The sequence below is a fragment of the Dermochelys coriacea genome, chromosome 1 (assembly GCF_009764565.3).
Source record: "Dermochelys coriacea isolate rDerCor1 chromosome 1, rDerCor1.pri.v4, whole genome shotgun sequence".
NCBI classification, from domain to species: Eukaryota; Metazoa; Chordata; order Testudines; family Dermochelyidae; genus Dermochelys; species Dermochelys coriacea.
Window position 1 is genome coordinate 301693968 of NC_050068.2, and position 17377 is coordinate 301711344.

At 40.1% G+C, this 17377-nt stretch overlaps 1 protein-coding gene across 6 annotated transcripts in view; it reads right to left on the reverse strand.

Moving 5' to 3' along the window:
- The window catches only part of IMMP2L (inner mitochondrial membrane peptidase subunit 2), an 832928-nt gene that overhangs the window by 28088 nt on the left and 787463 nt on the right, over window positions 1-17377 (reverse strand). The gene's annotated exons all lie outside the window — the stretch shown is intronic.

The window sequence follows — 17377 nt, forward strand, 5'->3', positions numbered from 1 at the left end:
ACTGAGCCCGACAATCTAGCCAGCTTTCTACCCACCTTATAGTTCATTCATTCAATCCATACTTTTTTAACTTGCTGGCAAGAATATAAAAAAAGAAAAGGAGTACTTGTGGCACCTTAGAGACTAACAAATTTATTTGAGCATAAGCTTTCCTGAGCTACAGCTCACTTCATCGGATGCATTCGGTGGAAAATACTGTGCGGAGATTTATATAGACACACAGAGAACATGAAACAATGGTTTTTATCATACACACTGTAAGGAGAGTGATCACTTAAGATGAGCTATTACCAGCAGGAAGGAGGGGGGGAAGGAGGAAACCCTTTTGTGGTGATAATCAAGGTGGGCCATTTCCAGCAGTTAACAAGAACGTCTGAGGAACAGTGGGGGGTAGGGTGGGGGGAGAAATAACATGGGGAAATAGTTTTACTTTATGTAATGACTCATCCACTCCCAGTTTCTATTCAAGCCTAAGTTAATTGTATCCAGTTTTCAAATTAATTCCAATTGAGCAGTCTCTCCTTGGAGTCTGTTTTTGAAGTTTTTTTGTTGAAGGATAGCCACTCTTAGGTCTGTAATCATGTGACCGGAGAGATTGAAGTGTTCTCTGACTGGTTTTTGAATGTTATAATTCTTGACGCCTGATTTGTGTCCATTTATTCTTTTATGTAGAGACTGGCATTGCTGGCACATGATGGCATATATCACATTGGTAGATGCGCAGGTGAACAAGCCTCTGATAGAGTGGCTGATGTGATTAGGCCCTATGATGGTGTCCCCTGAATAGATATGTGGACAGAGTTGGCAACGGGCTTTGTTGCAAGGATAGGTTCCTGGATTAGTGGTATCAAAAGCTTTGCTAAAGTCATGATATATCACATCCACAAGCCAAACTCTATTTGGAAATCAGCAAGAAGTCAAAGCAAATCATTTAGCAATGGCATGATGTGCTTCAGACTTATTCAGTGAGAGAAGATGATATAAATTTTGCAAACCTGGCAGATCCTGATCAGTAGCTGGCAGGGGAGCCTCCACACAGATCCTTCCCATCCTGCATAGAATGGGGTTAATACACCACTACCACAGTCTGTCTCCCTATACTAGACGGTTCAGGGCCCTCCATAGGCACAGAACACCTTAATCAAGGAGAGCACAAACTGAAGGTCAAGGGTAGGCACATCTTCCTCCCCAAGGATCCCATATGGAATCTGGTGAAAAGTAAGGTGTAGTATCAGACTTCTCTGTAGCCCCACCCCGTACTGGGGAAATCCTCTGGAGGACAGTTCCAAAACATCAGGAGTCAGGGGAAACCCTGACAGAGTGGCCAGAGGAAGAAGAAGGAATAGGGAGTGATTGAGCTCTCTGGTGTTTGTCATATGAGTGTGTGATCTGTCCCAAAGTGATTATTCAGCATTTTAGGAAAGGGTCTCTTTCCCCTATTCATATCAGGTAGTACATTACTACACCAAAAATCCCATTGAAACACAGAGGTTGGCTCACATAATAAGGTATTACTCTGCGTGCATAAGGATAGTAAAATTAGTCCCTTATTAAATATCCAGGCCTGATCCTCAGCTGGTATAAATCAGCTGATATTAATCAATACCAGTGGGGCTGTGCCAATTTACACCAGCTGAGTAACTCCCCACATCCGTAACTCCCAGAGGATTCTATACAATGCCCACTTCTGTGCCTGGAACACTGAAAGCAGCAAACCACAGCAGCAAACAAGGAGACTAATGTAAAGAGAATACAGCAATATACCAAATGTAATTAATAACTCCTCAAATAAAAGTACAAAAAGCTCTTGCCCTTGACATCTCCAAATCATTTTAGCAGTATGTAATTTATGGCCTTGAGATGGCAAAATTTTTCTTCATTCATTCGTTTCATCCCCTGCAGGATGCAGAAAATAAAGTTTCCTACAAAAAGGCATGTTCCAGAAATATTGTTATAGCTGACACCCCTTGACAAAAACATCTTAGAATCCTTCTATTTAGAAAAAAATCCTACTTACATGCCCTATATTCTTCTCTTTTCTCATTCTTCATCACTAATTGGTTACTGTGGAAATAACTATGATGTCAGAATGTTATGGTTGGTGGGGAATATTAAAAAATAAATGCCAGGAATGAAAAAGGTAGAACACATAACGTTTATATAAATGCTGAATTGTTAAAAAACAATTTGTTGTGACACAATTAATGACTCTGCTTAATCCCTTAAACATTCGGATGTTTAGAATGAAGGATGATAAATTGCCCTTATGAGATCTGGATGAGAACAATTTTTCCTGTTCTGTGAAAATTCGAGATTTTTTTAAAAAAAATCCCATTCCAAATTGGGACAAAAAGTCGATCACAAAAATGTTTCTGAATTGAAAATCTGGAGAAAAAAAAGATTTGGGTCAATTGAAATATTTCATTTCAATTTTGACCATTTACTATAATTAGCTTAAATTTCAAAACAAAAAATAATTTCAAAGTGAAAAACGAATTTTTATCAATTTGAAGTCTTTAAAGCATGATTTGAGGACTTCAATAGCTCAGACATAGGTGAGAGGTTTTTCGCAGGAGTGAGTGGGTGAGAGTCTGTGGCCTGCGTTGTGCAGGAGGTCAGACTAGATGATCATAATGGTCCCTTCTGACCTTAATATCTAATAAAATATCTATGAAAAAGTCAAAACAAAACATTTAGAAACTTTCAAAAGATTTCAATTTGAGAGATTTATCAAAACAGACCCTTTCCTGCAAAAAGGTTCAGTTTTGGTTATTGGCATTTTCCAGCAAAAAAAAAAGTTCAGTTTAAAAATTCCTGAGCAGCTCTAGAACTTACCCTGCTACCTATGCAAAGGGATTTCAACAGATGGAATCAAGTAGCTAATTCCAGGAGGGTGCTACATCGTTAACTTTGAATTTCTCCGTTTTTGTGCTTTAAAGCTAGATCATGAACATCATTAACATAGTATTAGGGAACAGACCTATATGGGAGAGGGGTTCCCATATATAATTAGTATGGGAACAAATTCAGTATAGAAGTCCTGGTTGTCAACTCCCCTTCTTGTCACAGATGTATAGTATACAGAAGAAAACATGAGCTCCAGCTGTTATGACTTATGTATTTAGGTGCTTTGTAAATATATAGTTTTGTATTTATTTGCTACACTAGATTAGTTTCCCCATAGTTGATTAAGACAATCCATATTTACATAATTTTAAAAACATGTATCAGGTACTCAACAGATCACACAACAGAGAATACATCAAGTAAATCAACAGATCCCATTCCAGACAGACAGAGAGATATAAAATTGAATATCTTGTACTGTATTTTGGGTGCCTCAAATGAAAACCGAGCAATGCTAACTGCCATATTTCTCTAAATCTTCAGCAAAGCATTCAAAAGCACAGATTTAGATTCCAGTAGAAATATGTTTAGGAGAGAATTTCACATTAAACTGGGTTTTATTCTTAACAGATAATATAATAATCATAATAAATAATTCATATGACATTCCAACCAGAAGTCATTTGAGTGCTGAACAAAAATATAACTAAAAGCATTACTTTCAGATGGTTGGCTGTGATGAGAAGGAACTGGATGTCTCAGCAGTAGGATATGGAGTCTTTCACCTCTGACCTACAGATTCAGAACTAAATGAAAGGCATTATAGTCTGATTGTTGTTCACTGGTATATGCAAAATAAGTCTTGGTCTTTGTTTACTTTTAAGCAGGTTAGCCAAGATACCCCCTCCCCTCCAAAACCCCACCTATACCGGGTCCTGTTAGATCTAGTATTGCTCATGGATTCACATGTGACTTAGAATCATAGAATACCAGGGTTGGAAGGGACCTCAGGAGGTCATCTAGTCCAACCCCCTGCTCAGGGCCAATCCCCAATTTTTGCCTCAGATCCCTAAGTGGCCCCCTCAAGGAATGAACTCACAACCCTGGTTTTAGCAGGCCAATGCTAAAACCACTGAGCTATCCCTCCCCTGGACTTTTCCCGGAGCAGACCATTCCATAATTATCCATGCCTCTGACGAATCTGCCTGGACTACTGTGATATGCTCTGCATATGCTCACTCTTGAAGCTGCTCAGAAGCTACAGTTTGTACAGAATACATAGTTCTGTATTATAAGCAGGTTAGTATAACAGGAGTATATACCACTTATAGTCTGCGCTCCGCTTTGGCTCCTGTTTGGGCTTATAAGTGCAGTTCACAACGTGAGTTACCATTTATTCAGCCAAAAATGGGCTTGGGACACAACAATTTTAGCAACCACCTCTCCCCATACTCTTCCACAACAGTTACAATCCATTGATGCTTTTACCATCTGTCACCAGGGTTGAAATAGTTTCTTTACACATATCGAAGCCATAGAGGCTACTTCATATCATGAATGCAGACGCTCCCTACGGTCTTGTAAACATGAACTTCCTAAAATTCCCACCACCAGTGGAGTTCCACCAGTGGCAGCAACAGTAGGGGATCTAGAGTAGTAATGTATGTGCAGAGTTTTTATGACCTTATCAGCTAGACTTGATCTTGGCAGGACTAGATGACATAGAAATGGCACCTTATCTACATTAAATCTCCCTCCAGTGGAACTGTACCACTGATATATACTACCGACAAATTTTAAAGTAAAAGCTCAGCAAAGACACTGCGTATGAGGCAGCACAACCATCCAATTCTTCTGCCTTCCCGGGGTGAAGTCTATAACTATTATATCCCATTGCCGACGTGACAAATAGGCTTTGGGGAATGAGATCAGGAGAGACTATGCTTTTGCAGTCCCTTTTCTGATATACCAGCAGGGTTCTTCCTTCAGGCAGATCTAGGAAGGACTGAAAAAAAAAAAAAGCTGAATTCTAATGATCATTCCCTCCCCCTAAATAAAGGGGAAAGGCTGGAGTGGACAGGTCGAAATCTGATTGCTAGCTTAACACCAAATCTTGGCTGCTTGGAAATATATTGCCTTCAGTTATCTATCCCTTCCTGGAATAGGCCTGATGTTAATAGCTCCTTGTACTTCACTGTGCATTCTATTATTGGAATATCTAGTTCCTATTATATGTATTTACTTATTTTGTATAAAATGTCATAAAAATTCAAACATGACTGCCTTTGTTAAATGTAGATAGAGAGAAAAAAAACAAACCCAAGACATGTATTAGATTTAGCACAAGACTAATACTATTCTAGGACATTTATTTTAATAATGATTTTTTTAAAGGTTGTCAGTCTACCCTGTAGCATATACGCCTCCTACATGTCACCTTATAGCAATCATGGAACATATAATTTGCAGCTGAGACATGGTACACTCCAAAACTGGATGGATAAAATTGTGTATGACAAAACTCAGAGCTCTTTTTGAGTTCTCTTAGTGTAGGAATAGAGAAAGCAATCTAAAGCTACCAACTGTACATCTAAAGCTTCACAAAAAATATTAAATTTTTGTTCTAAAATAAATTGTTGACAGGATAAGATTATCTGCCACTTTTTTAGCTCAGATACATGTAGAAGTTCCATCACTTTACAAATAAAGAGTTTTGAGTAAGTTTGGCTGGCTTTTAATTACAGTGGCAGAAATATGCCACTGAAATAAAAGTTTCCAGCATCCAAATGTTGCAGGGATTGCTTTATTGAGAATTCTGAGGCTGAGGCCAAATCTTAAGTGACAGTGATGATTTCTTTTGGCATATTTCCTTCTCTAGTATACACTTTTCACACTTTCTAAAAAATGAAAGCACGGTTACAGCTCCTGTATACTGATATGCCTTGACTAGCACATCAACACATTCCGCCTATCAGAAACAGTTGCAAGAGCATATTTGTCAATGCAAAGCTACTTCACAGCAATAGAGGACTGACTTGCTAGTCAGTTTAGTTCACTAGCACTTCCGTAATAGCATAGGAGGCTTGTTTTAAACAGGACTGTGCAAACAAAAAAAACAAACTTATCACAGCCAGTGAAACAACAAACCTGGAAACTTTGGGGGCAAAATTCTGGTTTGAACTGCACATATGCAAATGAAAACAAGGTATTGTCTGTAAAGTGACAGCAGGGTAGAAATTATAGGCTGAGATATTGGCTCACATCCAAATTATAGGACTTCTATCTCTAAAACTACAAACAAATGGCATTCCCAAGGCAGTATTTATAATAAAACAACAGTAATAATGCCTAGCTCATATAGCAAAAAGTATCATGATCCCAATTTTACAATTGGAGAAACAGGCACAGAGCAGAAAAGTGAATTACCCATGGTCTTCCAATTGGTCATTGTCAGAGCCTGGAAAATAACCCAGGTTTCCTGAGACCCAATCCAGTGCTTTATCCTGTAGATAACATTTACTCTCATTTATGCATCAGGGTTTACTCATCTTTCACCCCAACTTAGTCCCACACAAAACGCCACTTTAGCTGATGACTTTCAGCACCAGGTCTTCCATAGGATTAAGACCTGCCAGAAATCTGCTCATGCTAATGATATGCCCCTTTTGTGGAAATTATGAAGCTTTCATGTCTGAACACAAATTCCAGTGGGGGGGGGAGAACTGTGCTTGCCAGAGGGAAAGACAAATTTTCATCAATTCATTTGAAAATGTCATAGTTTGCATGTGAACACTGGCAAATCAACAAATTCAGAGTAGCAGCCGTGTTAGTCTGTATTCGCAAAAAGAAAAGGAGTTCTTGTGGCACCTTAGAGACTAACAAATTTATTAGAGCATAAGCTTTCATGAGCTACAGCTCACTTCATCAAAATGCATCCGATGAAGTGAGCTGTAGCTCACGAAAGCTTATGCTCTAATAAATTTGTTAGTCTCTCTAAGGTGCCACAAGTACTCCTTTTCTTTTTGCGAATAAACCAGTAGTTTCACTAAGTTTTAGTATGCAATGTTAAAATAACACACACACACTATCTGGAGACTACATAAGGAGAATAACAAAGATTTATGGGAAAGATGCCTTACCTTACATGCTCTTTCAAAAATATATTTTCATCCTTCTGTTAATTCTGCTTTGTTTTTCTTTAGTCTAGACATTCCAACTCCTTTCCTCAAGCCTTTTACAGACAAATTTTAAAGAAATTCAGCAGCCAAGCACGATTAAGAAGCTTCAAGGAAATGAGATGAAACATCCAGAAGAAACAAAAATAGGAGTATTGAAGAAAAGAGAAACTAGGATAACACCAATATTATTCATAGCTCAATCCTCAAAGAAATTCTTTTTTGTACACCAAGAGAACACACAATATATTACAACAGGTTAACAAATAGATCCAGATTGGCACCCGAAAGCAAGTTAATGACAGAAACCTTCTGATGTAAGATTGTTTTAATAAAGTGTGAAGGACAAAATACTAGTTCTTCTGACGTAAATGGCAAAAATCTCATTAGTTTCTATGGGGCCAGAAGAATGACTGATAGTTCAAGGGGAGGCTAATCATTTAGATCTAGTTTGGGACATGTGACTTACAGGCAGAGCAGCAGCACACCACAGAGAGCCAGTTGCATGGGGTGTAAAGAAATCCATAACACCCTTTTAAGTGGTGCAGTGTATCATGATCAATGGAACTAAAGTCAGAGGACCCATGTTCCCTGAAGGGATTGTTATTGGGGGGATGCCATGAAACAGGAAATGTGAGGAGTTGGGCTAGAAGCAGTGCAGCCACATGGACAGAGCAGTACACAGGATTGAATAAAGTTCCACATGTTCAGCTTAACCTGTATTCAGCTTCATGCTTTGCTAATGAAACACGGTGACAGTATCTGAGCTGTGAGTTCTCTGCAGTGCAGCAGCTGGCAGCATGAGCTATGGAACTTGGTCTGAAGTCCCCCTGGATTTTGCAGACACAAACCTAGCCCAGAGATGGACCTGGTGGAAGGAGGAATTTGAGCTGTACACAGAGCTGGCCATGCAAAAGGATGGCAATAGCAGAAAAGTCAAACTGTTATTTTACCTTGTTGGGGAAAAGGGAAGAGAGGTTTGCACCACTCTGAAGCTCACCTAGGAGCTTTGGGGAACTATTTGTCTCTGTAATGGGGCACCTGCCTCACACTGGCCTCTCAAGGGTTAACAGAGCCCTAGGGAGGCTGTGCGGGAGACAGCCAATCAGAAACGGGCTGTGAGGAGCAGCCGATCAGGGCCAGGCTAGCCCATATAAGAAGGGCTGCAGAGCAGCTTCCGTCACTCCCTGGAGCTTGAGGAAGAAGGTGGAAGGGCTGCCTTGCAGGCTGAAGGCAGCAGGCACCCTGGACAGCGCAGTGCTGCGGGCAGAGACCCGGGGAGCTAAAGGCAAGTTCTGGTGGGCTGCAAGGATCTGCAGGCTGAGGTCCTAAGGCAAGGGCAAAGAGGATGCTGGAGCTGCAGGGAAGTGGCCCAGGGAGATCTACAGAGGAGTCGGAGGGGACAGCAACATCTACCGGGTCCCTCACCACGAAGGTTGTGGCCAGACGTTGGGCAGCAGTTGCCATTGAGGGAAGTTGCTGGATCGTCAGACTGCAGTACATCCCCCCTGGAAGTGAGGAGCACAGAGTGCGGCACAGCTGGAGGGCTGTGTCCTGAAGAGTGATATGGGTTCTAGAGCAGAAGTGATGGTAGCGAGACACCACCAAAAGAGGGCGCACTGCTGAACAGAGCTGATCCCCAACACATCCAGCAGGGGGTGCCACAGTGGCGAGTGAACCCCATCACAGTCTCCAAAGCAGAAAAAAACTGCGGAGTGACACAGGTTTTTCAGTAAAGACCAATCCAAAGGGGAAGCGTATAGATCCTTTTCTTATTGTCTTACTGCCTACTAACAGTAAGGGGGGGGGGGGGACTTGACAGAATCCCTAATTCAAAACAAGGATAGTTTGTGGCACTTGGGATCACAACCTGTGGGACCAGCTGCTCCAGGAAGGTGATCTCACATTAGACAGATGCTTAGAAATGGGGCATGCAGCGGAGGCCTCAAGAGAAAGGATGAAAGCCCTGTGAGGCACAGTACCCCCAGAAGTACATCATGAGACAACAGCAAAGGAGAGCAGGTGGCAAGGGTTCCATACCATGGTGAGATGCATTACGGTGGGAGACAGCATGAACAGGTAAAGAAGTGCCCTGCACTAGAACAGCATGACAAGGAAGTGGCAAGTTGAGCCATTTTAGCTGTGTGTGCAAGAGCAGAAGCAGTTCTCAGAAAGAAAGATTCATTCAGTCATAAAAAGAAAAGGAGCACTTGTGGCACCTTAGAGACTAACAAGTACTCCTTTTCTTTTTGCGAATGCAGACTAACATGGCTGCTACTCTGAAACCTCTCAGTCAGTCATGTACATGGAGGAGAATTGTACATAAGACAGTGGTCATGATACCATGACTCTATCCTTGAGTCTGAGCATATCAAGTTCAGGCTGTCAGGATAGGAAAGCAACAAAGGACAGTGCCAAATTCTGTGCATGTAACAACGGTAACAGGGAAATGCCCTGTGTGATTTCAGCTGGATAGTGAAGCCTCCTGCAATGTGATTCCTTGGAGTAAATTGGACTTGAACACATGCATTACAAAGAGAAGGCACAGTCTAATGTACAACAAGAGCATAATGTAGCCCACTGGAAAACTGTGACCTCATGGTAACTAACCCAAAAAAGAAGTGATAGCACCACTGCAGTTTGCAGTAGTGGATGGTAAGCACCCCAGACCCCTCTTGGGGAATACAGCCATACAGGCCATAGACAATGGAAGCAATTTTAAAAGCATATAGGAAGTTCTCAAAGGTGATGGGCACCTCGAAAGAAAGCTGCAACTGGAAGTAGACCCCACAGTGGAATTTGTGTGTTTACCACAAAGGAAAATTCCAGTGGCACTGTGTAATCCAATACATAAGGAGCTTGAAAGTGTGCAGAGCAGGGTTACAATATTGCCTGCAGAGGCCAGTATATGCTGGGTAAGCAGCATGATGGTAAAGAAGCCATCAGGGAAATTATACATCTGCATATTTGCCCAAAGTCACTGGACTTAAGATGGACATGAGATGCCACTATCTGCTGCCCACAATGGATGACATCTTGCCAGAATTCTCCAAAGTCAGAATCTTTATAGTCTGTGATGTCAGGAACAGCTTTTGTCACATAAATCTGAATAAAGAGTCCAGAATACTGACAGCCTTTGCAACACTATTTGGTCACTACAGATATCTGTGCTTGCCAATAAGCATAAACCCAGCTCCAGAGATGTTCCAAAGAAGACTCACACAAGCACTGGCAGGACTCCTTGGTGTGAAAATAATTGCAAATAATATCCTCATTGTAGATGAGGTGATATCCTCATTGTATCATGATCATTGGAACTAGAGTCAGAGGGCCCTTGTTCCCAGGAGGGACCATTATTGAGGCGACACCAGGAAAACAGGAAATGTGAGGAGATGGGCTGGAAACAATACAACCAAATGGACAGAGCAGTGAACAGGATTTACTAACGTTCCACTTGTTCAAGTTAACTTGCATTTAACTTCACTCTTTGCTAATGAAACTCTGTGGTGGTGTGTGTGTGGGAGTTATGGTGCCACATACTTGCCCCAGTTAGGGTTGCTATCTTTCATATACAAAAAAAACCTGGCACCCCCCACAAGGCAAGCCCGCCAAAACCCCAGCCTCCAAACACAAGGCAACCCTGCAACTCCTCCTTCAACAGCCACTTATTGTATCTAGAGAGATAACACATATAGATAAGATTGATAACATAGCATATCTCCTCACTCTCATGTGACTCACAGCCGCTCTCATACACGCATGGTGCTCTTGCATGTTGGCGGGAAGACAGCTGCTGTATTTTCAACTGTTTTGATCTGTTATTTAAATTGTGGAAGTGGGAACATTGCAGCATCTTTAGCTGGATACAGAAACTTTTAATATTAGATATCCCAGTGTATTGTGATAATAATGCAAATCTTTAGACCCATGTAAAAAATACTCACAGATTAAATTATTTTTCTGGCAACTGGCAAATCCATAAAAAAAACTTCCTGGCCAGTTCAACTTCAAATACCAGCTATGTGGTAACCCTATCCCTTATGAACCTAACTGTTCCTTGTGGAGAAGCATCTCACTAAAAGCAGCTCAGTACTCTGCTGAGAACATGATCTGCAGTTCTAGTAGGCCTTTACATGAGCTACATGAGGGGTTGGGAGAAAAGGCTCCTTACTCCATCCCATCACAGCTTGGCCATGAAAGGGCTGGCCAAAACCTTGCACTTTGCAAGGAATGGGAGAGATTTGCGGTAGAATGGGAAGCAATGATTTGATGCTTTGTTAACAATCTTGCATTCTTTGCATACTCTAAACTCCCACTGAATAGCTGAAAAGTCAGTGCAAGTTTGGGGTATGCAAGGAACGCAAAATCAGGTCTTCTGGCATTGTATTTATCCTACAATATGCATGCATAATTTCCAGTAACATCAATGGGAAGTTATGCCTTTATACTAAGAACAAAGCAATGAAAATTTCATAGTGAATAAAACATTTTCCTGTGTATTTACTACATTCATATAGTGTACTATTTAATTGCATTTATTCAGTTTTCAGCTTGAGAAACCAAACTAAATGAATAATGTATCATTTTTTACAAAGACTATGAGACAACTGTGTGATTTTGAAGGTTTCTGCAACACATTTCTAATAGCACTTGTTTAATGTGTCATCTAATTTTCTTGCATGGTTTCCTGTTAAGGGAACAGCCAACTTGAATTTTGTAAAATGGACTATTTTTTTTTTAGGTTTCAGAGTAGCAGCCATGTTAGTCTGTATTCGCAAAAAGAAAAGGAGTACTTGTGGCACCTTAGAGACTAACAGATTTATTCGAGCGTAAGCTTTCGTGAGCTACAGCTCACTTCATCTGATGAAGTAAGCTGTAGCTCACGAAAGCTTATGCTCGAATAAATTTGTTAGTCTCTAAGGTGCCACAAGTCCTCCTTTTCTTTTTTTAAAAAAATCCAGTTTCTGATAAAGCACCTTTAAAATAGCATGTACTGGATTTTCCTTTTTTTAATTACTTTTAAAAAGAACAAACCAAAAATGTTTTCTGCTGTCATACTCAGGTGCAAAAAGGGATATTTTCAGCACAGGGGAAACTCACAAAGGCCTTGATCCTGAAATTCACTGTATGGGGGTGAACAGCTGCATCTGCACAGATCCTCTTTGACTTTATTGGAGCACCATGTGGACACAACAGTCCACCTGTATGCAGCATGTAGGATCAGGGCCTAAATATATAGCTTTACTGAATATTTATAAAGTGCTATGAGATACACAAAGTAAACACTCTAAAAAACATGGAGAAAATTCGCCAACTCCTAGTAATCTTAGGTCTTATTTATAGCGAGAATGAGACTAGCACATTCAGACAGAAGTGTGATTTTCAGGTTGAAAGTATCCTTTAACAATTGACACCACTTTTCCATAGTGATTTAAGGTAGCTTTTGTCCTATAGATCTTATAGTGCAATATGGACAGCAAATGTCTGGTAGCAACAGATGAGTCTACAAATTCTGTGCCAAGCTAAGCTCATAATTAGGAATTACACATTCCTTAGAAGTACAAAACTCTCAGTGACTGAGCAGCTGTGGGGGGCCTCTGTGGTTGCTACATCCTGCTTCTCCCAGAAGAGGTCCCCATGGTGTGGAAATAATTTCTAAGAGTGTTACAGAAAGGACTGCAAAATAGATTTATATATATATATATATATATTTCTAGTCTTAATTCCAAATCAATACATTTATTAAGAGTACAATTAAAAACTGATTCCACTATCCCATAAACTCCAATATCTTTCTCTTTCGTCTCCACTTAAAAGCATTATGTGTAGCCTAAACTTAAGAACAAATAGTTGAAAAACTTAAAATACTTCACAAAAAGCATAAAATAATTGCCAGATTTATGATGGAAAAACATGTGCTGTAGAGTTTTAAGGATATATATTGTGCAAAGATACTTCTGAGCATAGCAATACTATTAAAGCTAAGTGAAGGATTTTAGCCAATCACAGCCACATCCCCTTCACCCCACCAACACACCATGATGAAATCAAACAATGACTTACTCACAAACCAAAGTTCTTATGGGTGCCAAAGATATGAAATTTCTGGCTCCCTGAAGTCCAGAGAGACAAGCATGGCTTTTGGTAAAAATCTCGTCCTTCTATACTCTATGATATTTACACCTCCTTGTCACCTTACTAACTCCCACTCAGCCAAATCTGGTAACAAAATGCTCAACGTTGAGACAATCTGGAGATTTTCTCTTGCTTGTCACAAAGATTGTATCATTTAAAGTGCAAGGCATTCTTCTTGAACATTCAGGAAACTCATCTGCCCTCTTCCCACCAGGGTCTATCTCCTTATACACAAATTTCTATTTCTAGCATTGAAATGCAAGTACATTTGCAAGATAACAAGATAGCAAGTGAATCATGCAGAGTCTTCCACTACATTGCTTTCTTCACAATCCTGCAAGCTTGGATTTTACATCAAGATGGTGATGCTGTGAATATGATCCACAGTATCATTTCTGGTCCCTTCTGATGGATATTTTGAGGCTAGCACACTTTGGGACACTGTACAAATAAACTAATAAATAATAAGAAAAGAAACTAGTAGTTTAAAGCTAGTAATGTGATTATTTTAGTAATCTCCAATTTATACTTCAACTCATTATATCTATTACAGGTAATTTAGTCTTATATTGAACTTACAACTGTAGGATTTACCTCTAAGCACCAGGCAATCAGTTAAAAACTGGTACAAAGGAAGAATTCTAAGCCATTGTGTCCTCAATAAATATCTCAAAAATCTCAGTCTTTTTCCACTGAGAGTGTTAAGGACACCAAGACACCAAGGTAATCATCTGCTTTCTGAAACTTGTGGCAATATTAGCTTCCAGTGGGCTGCCACCAGTAACTGCCAGAAGCAAGTTTCCTGCACGAGATGTACAAACTTCAAATATGTTCTTTGAAGGATCTATTAGATAAGCCACTCTAATGATTCTTGCTATGAACATCTCCAGTGGAACTATAATGGTAGAGTATAAACACCAACTGGAAAGATTAAATTAAAAGATTAAATTACATTTTAACTAAGCAAATGTTTATAATGAATTATTCTGTCAAACTACCCACCAGTCACTAATAAAAGTTTCAGCTAACCTGTGCCAGCCCCCAGTTTTGCAGACTCCAATGGTTGAATTCCCATGTTCAGTGCAGTCAACTGCATTTCAGAAGTGGGCTTGCAAAACTCAAGGATGCAAAATTAAGACCCCCTTATTGAACTATTGAAATAGCTGCAGGAAATAAAATGGTATTTTCAATGCTGCTTGTTTCAAAGAAACAAGATACTGTCAGAAAGCAACAGATCTCAATTGTATTTTGAAGATAAATTGCCACCTATCACATTATTTTACTAATTTTTGCTTTATCCAGAATTGAAGTCTGAAGAGCCTTCTATAACATTATAATGGACCTCAAGAGTCAGAGTTAGAGAAGCATGAGAATTCTCGGCTCCCTTTTGTACTTATTGGTATTCTTGCCAGCATATTAGTTTTTACACACCCACATGCTTGTGCACACATGCGCGCACGTGCACACACACACACACAGTATTGTTATGATACACTGGCAGATTTGGATTCTCTGTACTGCTCGCAGTGGTGGTGGCTCCAGTTTGCAGAATATATGCCTTCATAAACTAGGTTACCTCTGAGGAATAAGTAAAGGACATTTTGTTTATCTACTACCATCATTTGTGTATTCTTCTGTACTCCCATGTCTCATGAGAGTCACCAAAACCCCAATATTCATCACAACAAAGTAAAAGTTGGAGAAGTTCTGAGAAAATTAAATACAATAAAATGTTTCTGTTGGACAAATGAAAGATCCAAGTACAATACATTTGCTTTAAAATTCAATATTCGATTACAGGATTAACTTTTTAATGAAGGAAAAGACACATATTCATCATCATTCTAGCAGCTTTATTGTATTTAATTTTGGTCTTGTTATCGCACTAGAAAAGGAATCAAAATTAAAATATGCTTTGAACTTCCATTAGGCCATATGGTGAGGCCCATTATTGTATCACTCTGTTCCAGCAAAAGGGGCACCACAATTCTATCCAATGTTATGTAGGCAATAACCTGAAAGATCTTGTGTTAGAAGTTAAAGGAAACCCTGCAGTTTTCTGTCACAGCACATCCAAAGTTATCTGGCTGTCAACCAATTTTGATACTATACTGATTAAATAATTTTTTGCTATAATTTCCACAATATTTGCCTAATGTAGGCCCAGCACGGTTCAAAATGATTTTGAAATATATTCAGAAATGTATTGAAATGATTAGTGAAAGCATCATACAGTTAATACATGATACACAGATGAAAACATGTTTAAAATGCTCAATTAACCTTTATTTTATCTTTGAATTATGTATGAAATTGTTTATAAAGCCCAGAATTCTGTTCCATCTAGTGCATATTATTCACTAATTTTTTTCTCATTGATCATGCAAAACAGAAAATGCCATCTCTCTATATTTTGGTACAATTTTTGGGGCAAAACATTACCTCTCACCACCAATTTTTCTATCATCAGTAATACTCATGGTTTAGTATAGATATTAATGTGTTCCATTTTAACTCTAGGCAAAGTAGTTGGATGATAAATGACTGATCCTTTAAATTAATTTCTTCCTAAAGATTCATAGTTGCATGTATTTTCCTGACAAACTGCATATTTTCCTTAGTGTCAGCATTGTAGAAAAATAGCACACACGTTCTTTATAACTTACAGGGAGGTTTTTATGTCTCAGACGATGATAAATTTAATTTCTAATAAAAAAAATAGAGTGGGAACACAGTAAAAGGTGCTTACACCACCACATTTTCCTCACAACAATTAATATTTATGTGATATTGCAAGCACAACCATGTACATTGTCAACCATGTAAATTTTCAGGAAGCGACTTCACTGTTGTCTCCTAGTCTTTCTTTCTTTCTTTGCTTTTTGCTGTTCAGCATTGAGTGTGAAAATGTTGGAAAGTTAACCCAGTACAGACCTTTGGGCCTAGAGCTGAGATGATTTTCTCCAAATCAATAATGTGGCTTTGATTGCCAGCACCAGAGAAGAAATGCAGTCAACCCAGTATTGACCTTGCGATGCATAGGGGGGAATTTAGGGTCATGTGCCCCCCCCCCCCCAGATTTCCCACTTCGCTTGTATTGAGAAGGCTGAGATGGACTGAGCATCTGCTGAAGCTGCTGCCCGCACTGCCCCTCCTCCACTATGGGCAGATACAGGTAGCCTCTGTGGGGTGGGAAATTCATGTTTCTTTTATTAAAAACTGGGGGGGGGACCATGGCCCTAGCCTCCCCCTCCCCAGTTCCAGACCCAGTGGTGGAGGCTCTGGAGTTTCCCTTAAAGGCACTAACTCCTCTTGCACCTTTATCTAGTTTCCAGTCTCGCTCTTTCAGCTTCAGCGATGGCTCACCATCAGTATCAGATGTCATGCTCTAGGGAAGGGCTCTAGAGTGCTTTGGAGAGGGGTGCGCATCCCATTAATAATGAGCAAGGAGACTGAACAGGAGAAAGGAACCTGGATGGCATCCCATTAGAGAACAGCCCTCAGATCAGAGTTAACCTTTCGTGGGGGAACAATCTCTTATCTCTGCAGATTCTCACAACAAAGAGAGGTTAACCCTTTGTGTGACAGACACATTTTTATACAAAATATAACAGCAGGAACAAGGAAAGAGCACTGAGCTATGCAGCTAATGCCAGTAATGAATGGCTTAATAAAAACTAATTAAAGTAGTAATTAGCAGGTACAATACAGCTGCTTGATGGGAGCTAGAGAATTATTAACTTTTCAAAGCACCTTAGAAAGTAGATATGGGGAGATAGTGATTGATTGATTGATGTCTGGAGAAAGAGATACTGATCCCTTTCTCAGGCAAAGCTCTACATGCTAAGGACCTCGGCGTTTGAGGCATAAGCTTTTATAAAGTACGCCCCCAAAAAATGCACAGGAAAACACAGGCCAATATGCCTCAACGGTGCAGAGAAGCCAACAGCCATAAGATGCAGGAGCGCTAACAATAACCAGTTCCAGCGGCTTGGAGCACTCCAGCTGCTGCAGCAGGTCATCCCTGAGGTGGCCATGGCACAGTGGTGTAAACAAGGGGCAAAAGCACAGGACTCAAGCTCCAAGCTCATCTAGTAGCTGCGGTCATTCATTTGCAGGAGAGCTTTGCCTGCCCACTCAGACCCTTACCCATGACTGCAAGCCGGCTCTGAGGCCCCTTCTCCTGGCACTCGTGTCTTGCTGGGGCCAGTGGCCACAAG